This window comes from Lethenteron reissneri, chromosome 61 (genome assembly GCF_015708825.2).
Source record: "Lethenteron reissneri isolate LAM-NWPU_2019-01 chromosome 61, ASM1570882v1, whole genome shotgun sequence".
In the NCBI taxonomy this organism is placed as follows: Eukaryota; Metazoa; Chordata; class Hyperoartia; order Petromyzontiformes; family Petromyzontidae; genus Lethenteron; species Lethenteron reissneri.
In genome coordinates, this window is record NC_083839.1 from 2,767,459 (window position 1) to 2,780,554 (window position 13,096).

The 13,096-nt window shown below is 46.6% G+C and overlaps 1 protein-coding gene across 1 annotated transcript in view; it reads left to right on the top strand.

The window, feature by feature from the left end:
• Window positions 1-11,692: 11,692 nt before the first annotated feature.
• LOC133358404 (neuropeptide Y) overlaps window positions 11,693-13,096 on the top strand; it is a 28,380-nt gene continuing 26,976 nt past the window's right edge. The window contains exon 1 of the mRNA XM_061576730.1: window positions 11,693-11,794. The gene's annotated coding sequence lies outside the window, so the exon portion shown is untranslated. The remainder of the gene's footprint in view (window positions 11,795-13,096) is intronic.

The following is a 13,096-nucleotide window of genomic DNA, read 5'->3' on the forward strand; positions in this document are numbered from 1 at the left end:
AAACGTCGTGATTTTAAATTTATTTTTATTTTACTTTTATTAATTTTAATTTTTTACCTACGTGACTTTACCGAAAAAAAACCTAAGAATATAAATACAACACTGAACCATCCCCCATCCTACGAGACAAAGCCCCACTACGACATTCACTTATTATGTACTCTTTTGTTCTTTCGGTACAGTCACGTCTTCTAACATCACAGCGGACGCTTGTGTTGCGCCCAAAACGTCGTGATTTATTTTATTTTATACCCACGTGACTTTACCGAAGAGCATGGATTCCTGCAGTCACGAAAGCTTCAAATCAAGACATTCACTTATTGCTCAAAAAGCGACGCGCCCGCAAATGATTGCTCAACCAAAAGTGGCCCATCATGTCGGGCAGTTAAAGCCGCAAAATACTAACAACAATAATAATCATCTAAACACATTCTTCCTGCGGAGGGAGCTGGTAGGAACGTTGGATTGCTCGGTCAATGGCCAGGGTCAACGGCGGCGTGGTGTATTCCGCAAATATGCCCGACTGTGAGGGCGGGCACAAGCCGGCGTGAGTAGGTTAAACGTTGAGTTTTATAAGGGCACCACTTGGTGACCAGCCCCTCCCCACCCAGCCCCACCCCTCCCACCCCCCACCCAGCCCCTTCCCACCCACCCCTCCCCACCCAGCCCCACCCTCCCCACCCAGCCCCTCCCCACCCACCCCTCCCCACCCAGCCCCACCCAGCCACTCCCCACCCAGCCCCACCCACCCCACCCAGACACTCCCCACCCAGCCCCTCCACACCCAGCCCCTCCCTGCACGACGGACACAATAATCCCCTGTGGGCTGGTGTAACCAAGAGGTTCCTACCAGTAACAGTGCTCGTCTCGTCTCACCCCTCCGCATCTGTGTTGCTCGTTCACAGAGCACTGCACATCCGGCCTCGTCCGCCTCGAGCAGCATCGCCTGCACTGGGTGCTCGCGAACAGCTTTCGACGCCTGTTCGAATGTGAAATGCGGGGGGGCAAATCTTTGCCACCGCGCGTCCTGTTAAAGTGGCTAACCGCAGGTTGGGTGCTGCACCTCCAGGTCATCGCAGTCAACCCGTGACCCTGACGACTCCTCCCGCAACCTCTGCCCGACACGACATTCCAACCCCGTAGCAGATGCGTAACGGAGAGTGTGAAATATTTATAATTGTAGATTGTGGGAAGCGTACACGCGCTATAAAACATAAAATAAAAGCTGTCTTCATCATTAGACCTCCTTTGCCAGTACCAAATTATAATAATAGGGGTTTTCCCTCTTTTGTGGCAACAAAACTGAAACCTTTTATCAAGGAATCATGTGTGCATTAACCACAATACTTGTGATCAAAATGCAAACAAAAAATACACTATGATAATATATATGCATTGTCCTTGAAACTGATTGGTCCACACCAGAGACGGCTTTGTTTTGAGCCTCGACCCAATTGGTGCTCGACCAGAGGACGCCAAAATGCGTACAGCTCAAAGACAATGCACTATCAAAGTAATGAGGGCTCGGGGTGAGCATCTACATCATTAGACCTCCTCTGCCAGTACCAAAATATAATAATAGGGTTGTTCCCATTTTTTTCTGGCATGATTCCTTGTAAAAAGGTTTCAGTTTTGTTGCCGAAAAAAGGGGAAAAACCCTATTATTATATTTTGGTACTGGCAAAGGAGGTCTAATGATGTAGATGCTTAACCCAAGCCCTAATTACTTTGATAGTGCATTGTCTTTGAGCTGTACGCCTTTTGGCGTCCTCTGGTCCAGCACCAATTGAGACGAGGCTCAAAAGAAAGCTGTCTCTTATGTGGACCAATCAGTTTCAAGGACAATGCATATATTATCAGAGTGTGTCTTTTGTTTGCATTTTGACCACAAGTATTGTGGTTAATGCACACATGATTCCTTGTTAAAAGGTTTCACTTTTGTTGCCATAAAAAAGGAGAAAACCCTATTCTTAAAAGCTGCCTTCCAACATCACAGCGCGCCTTTGTGTGCCCAGATGACATCTGCAATTGCCGGGTGAGTGCGTGCGTTCCGTGTGCTTGAACACGGCACGATGTCCGGCTGTAGCACGCGCTGCTTGATCTACGCGGACTTGCCTCTGGTACCTGGGTGTGTGTGGTGTGTGTCGTGTGTGGTGTGTGTGGTGTGGTGTGTATCGTGTGGTGTGTGTCGTGTGTTGTGTGTGTGGTGTGTGTGGTGTGGTAGTGTAGTGGTTAGCGCGCTGCGCTATGAACCCACCGACACGGGTTCGATTCCTGCTCACGGCCAACACCAGTGACGATTATCTGAACCGGTCCCGGGCCTCCCCTAGGTCGACTCAACCTCAAATGAGTACCTGGTGCGGTGTGTAAAAGCATCGCCACTGGAGAGACAAAGGCGGTCGGGCGTGGTGCTGGCCACCCACCCCCTCGTGTACCGTTCCGGTCTTCATAGGTGCTCGCTAACAGCACTTGCCCCTACAGTATGTTAAGGCTATACGGGGGATCTTTGTTTGTCGTGTGGTGTGTGTCGTGTGGGGAGCGGTGGTGCAACGGTTAGCCCGACGCTGCGCTACGAACCCGGCGACCCGAGTTCTATTCCCGCTCACGGCCAACGCCAGTGACAATTCTCTAAACCTGTCCTGGGGCTCCTCTAGGTACAGCTCGGCCTCAAATGAGCACCTGGGAGAGACAAAGGCGGCCGGGGTTGGTGCTGAACCACCCACGCCCCTCGTGCGCCGTTCCGGCCTTCGTAGGTGCTACTCGCTAACAGCACTTGCCCCTCCAGTCTGTTAAGGCTACATGGGGGCTCTTTGTCTTTGTATATTCATGATACCGCCGGAGATTCCTGCTTGTATTTGGCTATGGAGGTCGCATATCGGTTTAATTTAGAACGTAAGAGGGGAACACGTGTACGTTACTAGCTGCCTCTTCACGCACGGAAACCCCGCTTTAGCCAGCTACCCAGCTATAGCGCGCCAGGGATAATCGTGGCGCTTGTCAGCGCAAGAGCGAAAAAGGGGACGGCGAGAACAGGGAAAGCGATCGGTGCTGGGGGAACGGACAACACCGGAACGAAACGCGTCGGTAGGCGCCGGTCGACAAGCAATGCCTGAACGAACACAGCTTTTTGTTTTTCCAGGATGACACGGGAGGTCGGTGGTGGTGGTGGTAGTGGTGGTGGTGGGATATTTTGTCTTTGTCGTGTCTGACCGAGTGTGTGTTGCGTGCCCACTGAGCGCACGGGATTGCTTCCAGACCGGGTCATTAACGGACTGTGGCACATTTGGGGGATGGCTCACGGCGTGTCTACTCGCATCTTGCGTAAAGGCTTCTTCGTGGAGGCGGGCGGGGGGGGGGGGCTGCGTTGGGTTCTTTGCGTTACAAAAAAATATAGGAGATGGCAAAGGCGCAACCCTGCAGCTGCCTGTTCATCGCCACTGTTGGCGGAAGGGGCATCCGCTATCGGGAGTTCTAGCCAATCGGATGTTTTTTTTATATATATATATACGCGGTGTCACGACCAATATTAATGAGTCGTGATTGGTTCGTCGTTGCAGAAATGTCAATTTGTTTTAACGATGATGGCCCTCCACCACCCGACGCGGCCAATCAAAAACAAGTTGTCACGTGGCCAAAAAACATGTGCGGCGATTGATTCGTGCGCGTGGTTTTCTTTTTTGTAAAGACATTTTCACGCACAAGTGGGAAATGAAACAACAAACGAACATAACATGTTTCTAACGGGAAGTGTGCAGCGACGGCGGTCACCCACCCAGGACGCCGCCGTGGGAAAGAGAACGACTGAAGGCCCCAATCACAAATACGAAGGAGGAGGAGGCGGATGGGTAATCACAACCGCAATGTTTCACCGCCACCCGCCACTCCTGACGCAATCATCTGACTCATCGACCAGCTCGGTGTAACGTCACAGCCGCTGCTCTCTACATCAACATCAGCCACACGGAGAAGACAGAGATCTATAGACTCACACAGAGACCCGTAGACTCACACAGAGACACATAGACTCACACAGAGACCCATAGACTCACACAGAGACTCGTAGACTTGTAGAGACCCATAGACTCACACAGAGACCCATAGACTCACACGGAGACCCGTAGACTCACACAGAGACACATAGACTTGCATAGACCCATCGACTCACACAGAGACCCATAGACTCACACAGAGACCCATAGACTCACACAGAGACCCATAGACTCACGCAGAGACCCATAGACTCACACAGAGACCCATAGAGTCACACAGAGACCTATAGACTAACACAGAAACCCACAGACTCACACAGAGACCCATAGACTCACGCAGAGACCCATAGACTCACACAGAGACCCATAGAGTCACACAGAGATCTATAGACTAACACAGAAACCCACAGACTCACACAGAGACCCATATACTCACACAGAGACCCATAGACTCACATAGAGACCCACAGACTCACACAGAGACCCACAGACTTACACAGAGACCCATAGACTCACACAGAGACCAATAGACTCACACAGAGACCCATAGACTCACACAGAGACCCACAGACTCACACAGAGACCCATAGACTCACACATAGACTCAGACTCACACAGAGGCCCATAGTTTTCCTTCCCTCCGATTATCATGGTGGGCTACGTACGGTGCGAAAGAAGCTCAACACACGTGCATGTGCAAACAAACGTTACGATACCATGACAAAGATCCCCCGTTCAGCCTTAGTAGACTATTGGGGACAAGTGCTGTAAATTTTAAATGCGCGCACATACACACGCGAAAATGAAAGCAATTCACGGATAGATACCCCCCCCCCTTCGTCTTACAACGCAAAGCGGCATATACATTTTATAGCGAGATCGCAAATGATAGATGTACCAATTAACATCACGCTGAGACGCGGTGATGACTAATTTTACAAGCCGTCGAATTGCGCCTAACGCATATATGGCTCTATATATGGCTCGTCACGTTCGCAACAACAACAAAAACAAACAAACGTGCAGGATAGGGGGTAAAACATATAATTTTAAAACATTTAAAAAAATAAAAGTGTCGCATTTTTTTTGTTTTTGCAGAAAACCCCCTTAAAAGTGATGATGCATCGGGAGCTCATCACTTCGCGCCGATCGCATTATCAGCCTGCGCGCACCAACAACCAAATATGAAAATAAATCACGTAATCATGAAGCCGCTATTAAACAGACGCAGCATGGGAACTCCAATTGCAAAACATTGCAAATAAAATAAATCCGCACTTTTGAAAGAGAGAGAGAGAGACATATAGACGACAGTTAATTCCCCACAATTTGAAAACAGCATCACGAGTTGCGAGTGATGACGATAGGAAGCGTTCAACCCACGCTGTTTCTTCCTTTTTAATGCCCTTTGTTTACGCCCACCCTCTCCCCCCCCACTTTAGCAAAAGGTGCAACGTTGATTTACCATTGCACATCCTTGGAACAAACACATTCCTGCAGAGGGAGCTGGTAGGAACGTTGGGTTGCTCGGTCAAATGCCAGGGTCAACGGCGGCGTGGTGTATTCCGCAAATATGCCCGACTGTGAGGGCGGGCACAAGCCGGCGTGAGTAGGTTAAACGTTGAGTTTTATAAGGGCACCACGGGGTGACCAGCCCCTCCCCACCCTCCCCACCCAGCCCCTCCCGCCCCACCCAGCCCCTCCCTACACGACGGACGGACGGACACAATAATCCCCTGTGGGCTGGTGTAACCAGGAGGTTCCTACCATAATCAATGTTTTTGGGTTTATATCGCGTTATTTATAAATGTGTCGTAACCCTCCACCACCCGACACGGCCAATCAGTAAAAACGTGTCACGTTGACAAAAGACAAATAGTTCACTACTTTAGCCCACCGGTGTGTTGAAGCGTAAAACCACAACATTTACAATTTGAGTACGACGTTTCGCTGGTAATTGCATCCAGCATCATCGGGCAATTCGCCCGTGTACACGTGTTCCCCTCTTACGTTCTAAATTAAGCCGATATGCGACCTCCATAGCCAAATATAAGCAGGAATCTCTGGCGGTATTGTAAATATACAAAGACTCCCACTATAGCCTTAACAGACTGTAGGGGCAAGTGTTGTTAGCGAGTAGCACCTATGAAGGCCGGCACGGCACACGTTATAAACGGAGCCCCCCCTTCCCCCAACAGCGTTAAATGTTCGAGACCGTGAGTGCTCAGGGGCCGTCCATAAATGACGTCACGCGATTTTGGACGATTTTTGACTACCCCCCCCCCCTCGTCACACGGCGTCACAAAGAGTCAGCCCCCCCCCCTCAAATATGACGTCACAAAGCTCTGCTCTCCCCTTCCCCTAAAACCATATTTCCATTTTGAAAATAAAACATGCTTCAAATCGCTTTCAACTATTGTCATTGTAGTGCGTATTTAATGTGGCGCTGCACTCTGATGTCGTAGGAGTGTTGCTATAACAATTAATGTTATTATAACAATTCTATATTTATTTAAAGTTGCGCATTTTGATGTGACGTCACATTTCTCAAACACCCCCCCCCCCTCTTCACACATCGTCACAAATATCTGACCCCCCCCCCTCTAGGTGCGTGACGTCATTTATGATCGGCCCCCAACGACGACGACGACGCGATAGGGCCAACAGAAGCCGCGATTTCTGACGGCCATTTGGGGTGCGACCGTGCGAGAGATCAATCATAAATATTGGGGGGGGCCCACCTGATCGATTGTCCGCACCCCCTAAGCTAATACTACTTATCTTCTTGGTTCTTTCGGTAAAGTCACGTAGAAGGGAAATAATAAAATAATAAAAATAAAACACCTGGGGTGTTTCATTAAAACGCTGTCCTCCCGACAGACCTGTTCTTCACCTGAGGACGGCTGCTTGCGTTGTGGCCGAAAGATCGTGAGAATTGTATTTTATTATGTTTCATTTTTATTATTTTATTATTTCCCTTCTACGTGCCTTTACCGAAAGAACCAAGAAGACGAATCCCTGCAGTCACGAAAGCTTTAAATCGAAACTGATATTACCCTTATCTTAAAGGAATGAGTGATAGTCATATAATGAGAATAATTAATATTGTTATTCTGACAGTAAATTACGATGATTGGATTTGTTAGCCCCGGATCTTGCTGTCGCTGTGCACGTGGGCCATGGCTCCTGCTGCTGCTGCTACTGCTGCTGCTGATGATGATGATGATGAGTAACGAGCGATGATGCGATAAAATCGCCGTCGGTGTGTGCTCGTTAACTCGCGGCCTCTTCTGATTGCGATTTAAGGGCAATTACCAACGATGCCACGTGGCCTTGCGCAGTCGATACCTGCTGTCACATCCATCACGTTAAAGCCGAATATATGAAGCAGAACTCCATACTGTCGCTCCACATTATATATATAACAAACAAAACACACAAAAACAATTATGTGTCCATTAACCAAACCGATGTTATCGAAGCGTAATTTTTAATCACTCTGGACCCGGGTTTTCGACATGCTGGAATAAAGAGTTGACTTTAAAAATGTTGCCCGATTGCCAGATGTCGTTTGGCAAGATAACTTTAAATACAACAAAAATTACGTAGCAACGCCCGCTTAACGCATCAAGGTTAGTTGTGCAGGGTATCAGAGTTACACTTATTGGACAAGCCACACTGACTGCGCTTGTAGAAGTAAAAAAAAAAGATAAGAACAGGTTTTCCATCAACTATATTCTTGGTTCTTTCGGTAAAGTCACGTAGAAGGGAAATAATAAAATAATAAATAATAAAACATCATTAAAATGAAAATTTCACGACGTTTCGGCCACAACGCAAGGACGGCTGCTTGCGTTGTGGCCGATACGTCGTGAGAATTTTATTTTAATAATAAAATAATAAAAAACAAAACATAATACAATGACATTTTCACGACGTTTCGGCCACAACGCAAGGACGGCTGCTTGCATTGTGGCCGAAACGTCGTGAGAATTATTTTATTATGTTTTATTTTTTATTATTTTAATATTTCCCTTCTACGAGACTTTACCGAAAGAACCACAAATATGAATCCCTGCAGTCACGAAAGCTTTCGATCGAAATGTTTTCGATAAACTCTTTCAATAAACTGTTTCGATGAACTGTTTCGATAAACTCTTTCGATGAACTCTACAACCCCGTGGTGTCATCCTAGGCAACACAGCAGTGAAACTGCCGGATTATTTTTTCCTGTATCGCGATCGAAACGTCGTGATATATTATTCTTTGTTTTATCTTTCTATCCACGTGAGTAACTAAAGGAGAGTCCCATTCTCTCCTTTAGGGACCTCATTTGCCAGTAAAAATATGATAATTGGTTCTTTACCCTTCTATCTGGCAACAAAACTGACACCTTTTTGCAAGGAGTCATGTTTGCATAGACCGCAATACCTGCAGTCATAATACAAACAAAAGAACATAACTCTGAAAATGTGCACTGTCCTTGAAGTTGATTGGTCCACACCCGAGACAGCTTTCCTTCGAGCCTAGTCTCATGTGGGTTGGACCAGATGACGCCAAAAGGCGCACAACTCAAGGACAATGCACCATCAGAGTATGAGAGCTCGGGGCAGGTATTGCGGTCTATGCAAACATGACTCCTTGCAAAAAGGTGTCAGTTTTGTTGCCAGATAGAAGGGTAAAGAACCAATTATCACGAGAGTCCCATTCTCAACGATTTCGGGCAGCTCCGGGCGCTCCGAGGCTTTCGCTCGCGCGCGTCGAATGAACACTCGCCGGACGGACCCATCCCCGAAACGTCGAAAAGCAGCAGCGCAGTGATTGTTTCCAGCTCGGGTTGGTGTCTGCGGTTACCAGGCGGCGATCATGCGACTCAATCTGCGCGAGATGAAGACGCTGAAGAAGACTGACCACCACTCGATGTGATCACAAGGCGGAGTTTGACTTCTTATATTTTGGGGGGGCAGAGGTGGGGGGACGGTGGGTTCGCTTTGTCCCTCACATTAGAGATTGTGGGTGGATATAATTAAACACATTCCTGCGGAGGGAGCTGGTAGGAACGTTGGGTTGCTCGGTCAATGTCCAGGGTCAATGGCGGCGTGGTGTATTTAGCAAATATGCCCGACTGTGAGGGCGGGCACAAGCCGGCGTGAGTAGGTTAAACGTTGAGTTTTATAAGGGCACCACGGGGTGACCAGCCCTTCTCCACCCAGCCCCTCCCCACCCTCCCCTCCCCACCCAGCCCCACCCTCCCCACCCTCCCCACCCTCCCCACCCTCCCCTCCCCACCCAGCCCCTCCCTCCCCACCCAGCCCCTCCCTGCACGACGGACGGACGGACACAATAATCCCCTGTGGGCTGGTGTAACCAGGAGGTTCCTACCAGTATTATTGGAACAAAAATCTTTATTGTAAATTACTGAAAATAAATTGATGAAGTTGCCCAGTCGTCGTCACCAACCCCCGCCCCCATTTTTTTCTTATCAGACCTTAGGAAGAAGACAACAGGCTGTTGTAGAGTGTATTGAAACAGTTTTAATTGATTGTGTTCACGCTTACGTTGATTTTCAGACCGCATTCTATTATCTTTATCTCCCCCCTCCTCCTTAACCGAGCGTAGATGGATTCGTCCGTCTAAACAACCGCCAGTTGCTGTCCGTGGTGCTGACGTTCAGAAAAAAACGCCACTTTTTTCAAATTTTCTTGCTGTGGTTTTCACACCTGATGATGATTGCTTGCGTTGCAATGGAAACGTCGTGAGAATTTTATTGTTTTATTTTTATTATTTTATTATTTCCCTTCTACGTGACTTTACCGAAAGAACCAAGAATATGTATTGAAACAGTTTATCGAAACAGTTTATTGAAACAGTATATTGAAATAGTTTATTGAAACAGTTTATTGAAACAGTTTATTGAAGCAGTTTATTGAAACAGTTTATCGAAACAGTTTATTGAAACAGTTTATTGAAACAGTTTATTGAAACAGTTTATTGAAACAGTATATTGAAACAGTTTATTGAAACAGTTTATTAAAACAGTTTATTGAAACAGTTTATTGAAACAGTATATTGAAACAGTTTATTGAAACAGTTTATTGAAACAGTATATTGAAACAGTTTATTGAAGCAGTTTATCGAAACAGTTTATTGAAACAGTTTATTGAAACAGTTTATTGAAACAGTATATTGAAACAGTTTATTGAAGCAGTTTATCGAAACAGTTTATTGAAACAGTTTGTCGAAACAGTTTAATAAAGCAGTTTACTGAATTAGTGTATTGAAACGTGCGGTTTAAGACAGGTTACGCGATCCTCAATGTGTGGTTAGTGCTGGAGCCAACTCCCCCTTCCATATCCTCTCTGTGTCTTGTGCGCCTGATATCGTCTTGTTAATAATAAAAAAAAAACATATACTTTTGTAGAAAAAAAGTTAAAGGTGTCCAGTTTTTTGTTGGGAATTAATTAACACAAAAATATAAGCCACCAGACAATGGGCAAAGCAGAGAACTCGGCCTCGCAAGCCACCACTGCAGAACAAAAACGAACGGAAAATACATCCGTGGAAATGTTGATTGTTTAAAGTGAAAGATTTTTAGGTTTACACTCTTGGTTCTTTGGGTAAAGTCACGTAGGTAAAGAAAATAATAAATAAAAATAAAATAAATGATTTAAAGTACATAAAATGATCTGCTTTTATTTTATTTATGAAAAATTTTAATATAAAAATAAGTAAAATTACGTGATTTTTATTTATTTTTATATATATATTTATTATTATTATTATTTTTACCTCCGTGAGGTTTATTTTTGAAGGTTGTCGTCGTTGCTAAAGTGACATTGCACACGAGGAGGAGGCTCCTCTTGGCGGTTGTGTGATGTCCCATCAGTGTCTGTCTGCCTTGCCACTGCCTCTCCCCAGGTCTCTGCCTCCGCGCTAATTGGGTGCCCTCTTGTCAACCTCTCTTCTCGCTAACGTAAAAAACTACTTTTTTTCGGCCGAAATTTTTTACTTTCACACACACATACACACACAAAAAGCTACTGCTGCTGCAACGTTTGTCACGAGCCGTCAATTGTCCTCGCTTTTTGTCCGGGGAATATTCAGGGATGCTGCCACATGCCCTCTCGTGAAAAGGTTTAAGAGAATGTTTGGCTGTTGCTGCTGTTGCCGCTATAAATTGCCACATGATGATGATCCAATCAGCCACGTCGTTAAGGCTATCATTCGTGATAGCCATGCAGCTTCTGAAAAAAAGAGCGATTAGAATATCAGCTGCTCAAGTTGGCCTTATCTGGTAAAAGAAAATAGTAAATTAAAATATATATGTATCTTATTGGTTCTTTCGGTAAAGTCACGTAGAAGGGAAATAATAAAATAAAATAAATTCAATTTTTTTTATTACTTCCCTTCTACGTGACTTTACCGAAAGAACCAATAAGATGAATCCCTGCAGTCACGAAAGTTTTTAATCGAAATATATATGTAGTAACGGTGAGCTTGCAATCCAGGAGGTCGCCTGTTGGATATGATCTCCCGGAGCGGCAGTTTAAACAGTTGGAAAAGTTTCTCAATCGACCCCCTCACTTCTCCCCCTCCAACTCTTAGCTCCGCCAGTTGTTCTCCCACCCCCACCTCCGTCCACACCAAAGACAAATATTCCCCATATAGCCTTACCAGACTATTGGGGCAAGTGCTGCTAGCGAGCACCTATGAAGGCCGGAACAGCACACGATGGGCATGGGTGGCCAGCACCACGCCCGGCCGCCTTCTGTCTCCCTGGAAGAATTGTTTACACACCGCACCAGGTACTCATTTGAGGCTGAGTCGACCTAGGGGAGAACCAGGACCGGTTTAGATATTCGTCACCGATGTCTGTGGCCCTGAGCGAGAATCGAACTCGGGTCGCCCGGGTTCACAGTCAGTTGATTCGGCAGGTTGCGTTTGGTGGGGCAGTGTGGGTACAACCCTCCAGAGGTCGCAAACGGGTTTTGATTCCTTACCCGTACCTGGCCGCACCAGGGTCGCAAACGGGTACCCGTTCCCAGCCGTACCCGTACCCTACCCGTACCCGGCCGGGTACGGGTAGGGTATCGGGTACCTGATTGCGACCTCTGGGATGAAACCATGTTGCAGGCGCGGGTGGGTTGATTCTAGGAACTTGAATTGTGAGAAGAGACAAGACGTTGGGAAATGAGTGACAAACAGTTACTCACCAGTGACTCACGGTCTACCCGTACCCGTACCCGGCCGCATCAGGGTCGCAAACGGCTACCCGTACCCGGCCGGGTACGGGTAGCCGGGTATCGGGTACCCGGTTGCGACCTCTGCAACCCTCCCATTCCAACATGTCCGGTCAACGTGGAGGAGTAGACCAAATACCATAGAGAGCTCCCTCGAGTGGAGAGGCCCTTCCTCCGCCAGCAGTGGCGTGATGGAGCCATTGCAGGGCTGCTCCTTTACTTTTATTTTTGTACTTAATTTGGAGCTTTCGTGACTGCAGGAATTATTCTTTGGTTCTTTCGGTGAAGTCACGTATAAAGATAAAATAATAAATTAAATTAAATACTAGCATACGACGTTTCGATTGCAACACAAGCAATCATCATCAGGTATAAATTAAATAGAAACACAAATCTAGTATACTTAGAAATGTAATGTAATACAACAGAGAGTCGGATAACATAACAGTCAACACCCTATCTGGTTGATTACGTTCTTTCTGAGAATGCTAAATTTGAGAGAGAGAGATTAAACACAGAACCAGAAACATAGACAGACATATAAGCAGACAGATATCACAGAGATACATAGAGAGAGACAAACATAGGCACACAGAGAAACTACGCCTCTAAACGAGCCGAGGCCTGCGCGCAAGTTGTCGTACTGCAATTTTGTAATGGACCTCACGATTTTTTCTGCCTAGGCCGTTGTGTAAAAGCCATGATTATTATCCATACCGTGTCCCTTACAACACAATTTCAACTGCTACACCAAACTCAACTCGCAACTATCTTTTACTTTGCCAGGTAAGGCCCACTGAGCTATGCAGCTCGTTTTCAGAGGCGACCTGGCCACAAATGACAGCTCATGATATCATCATCGCGTGG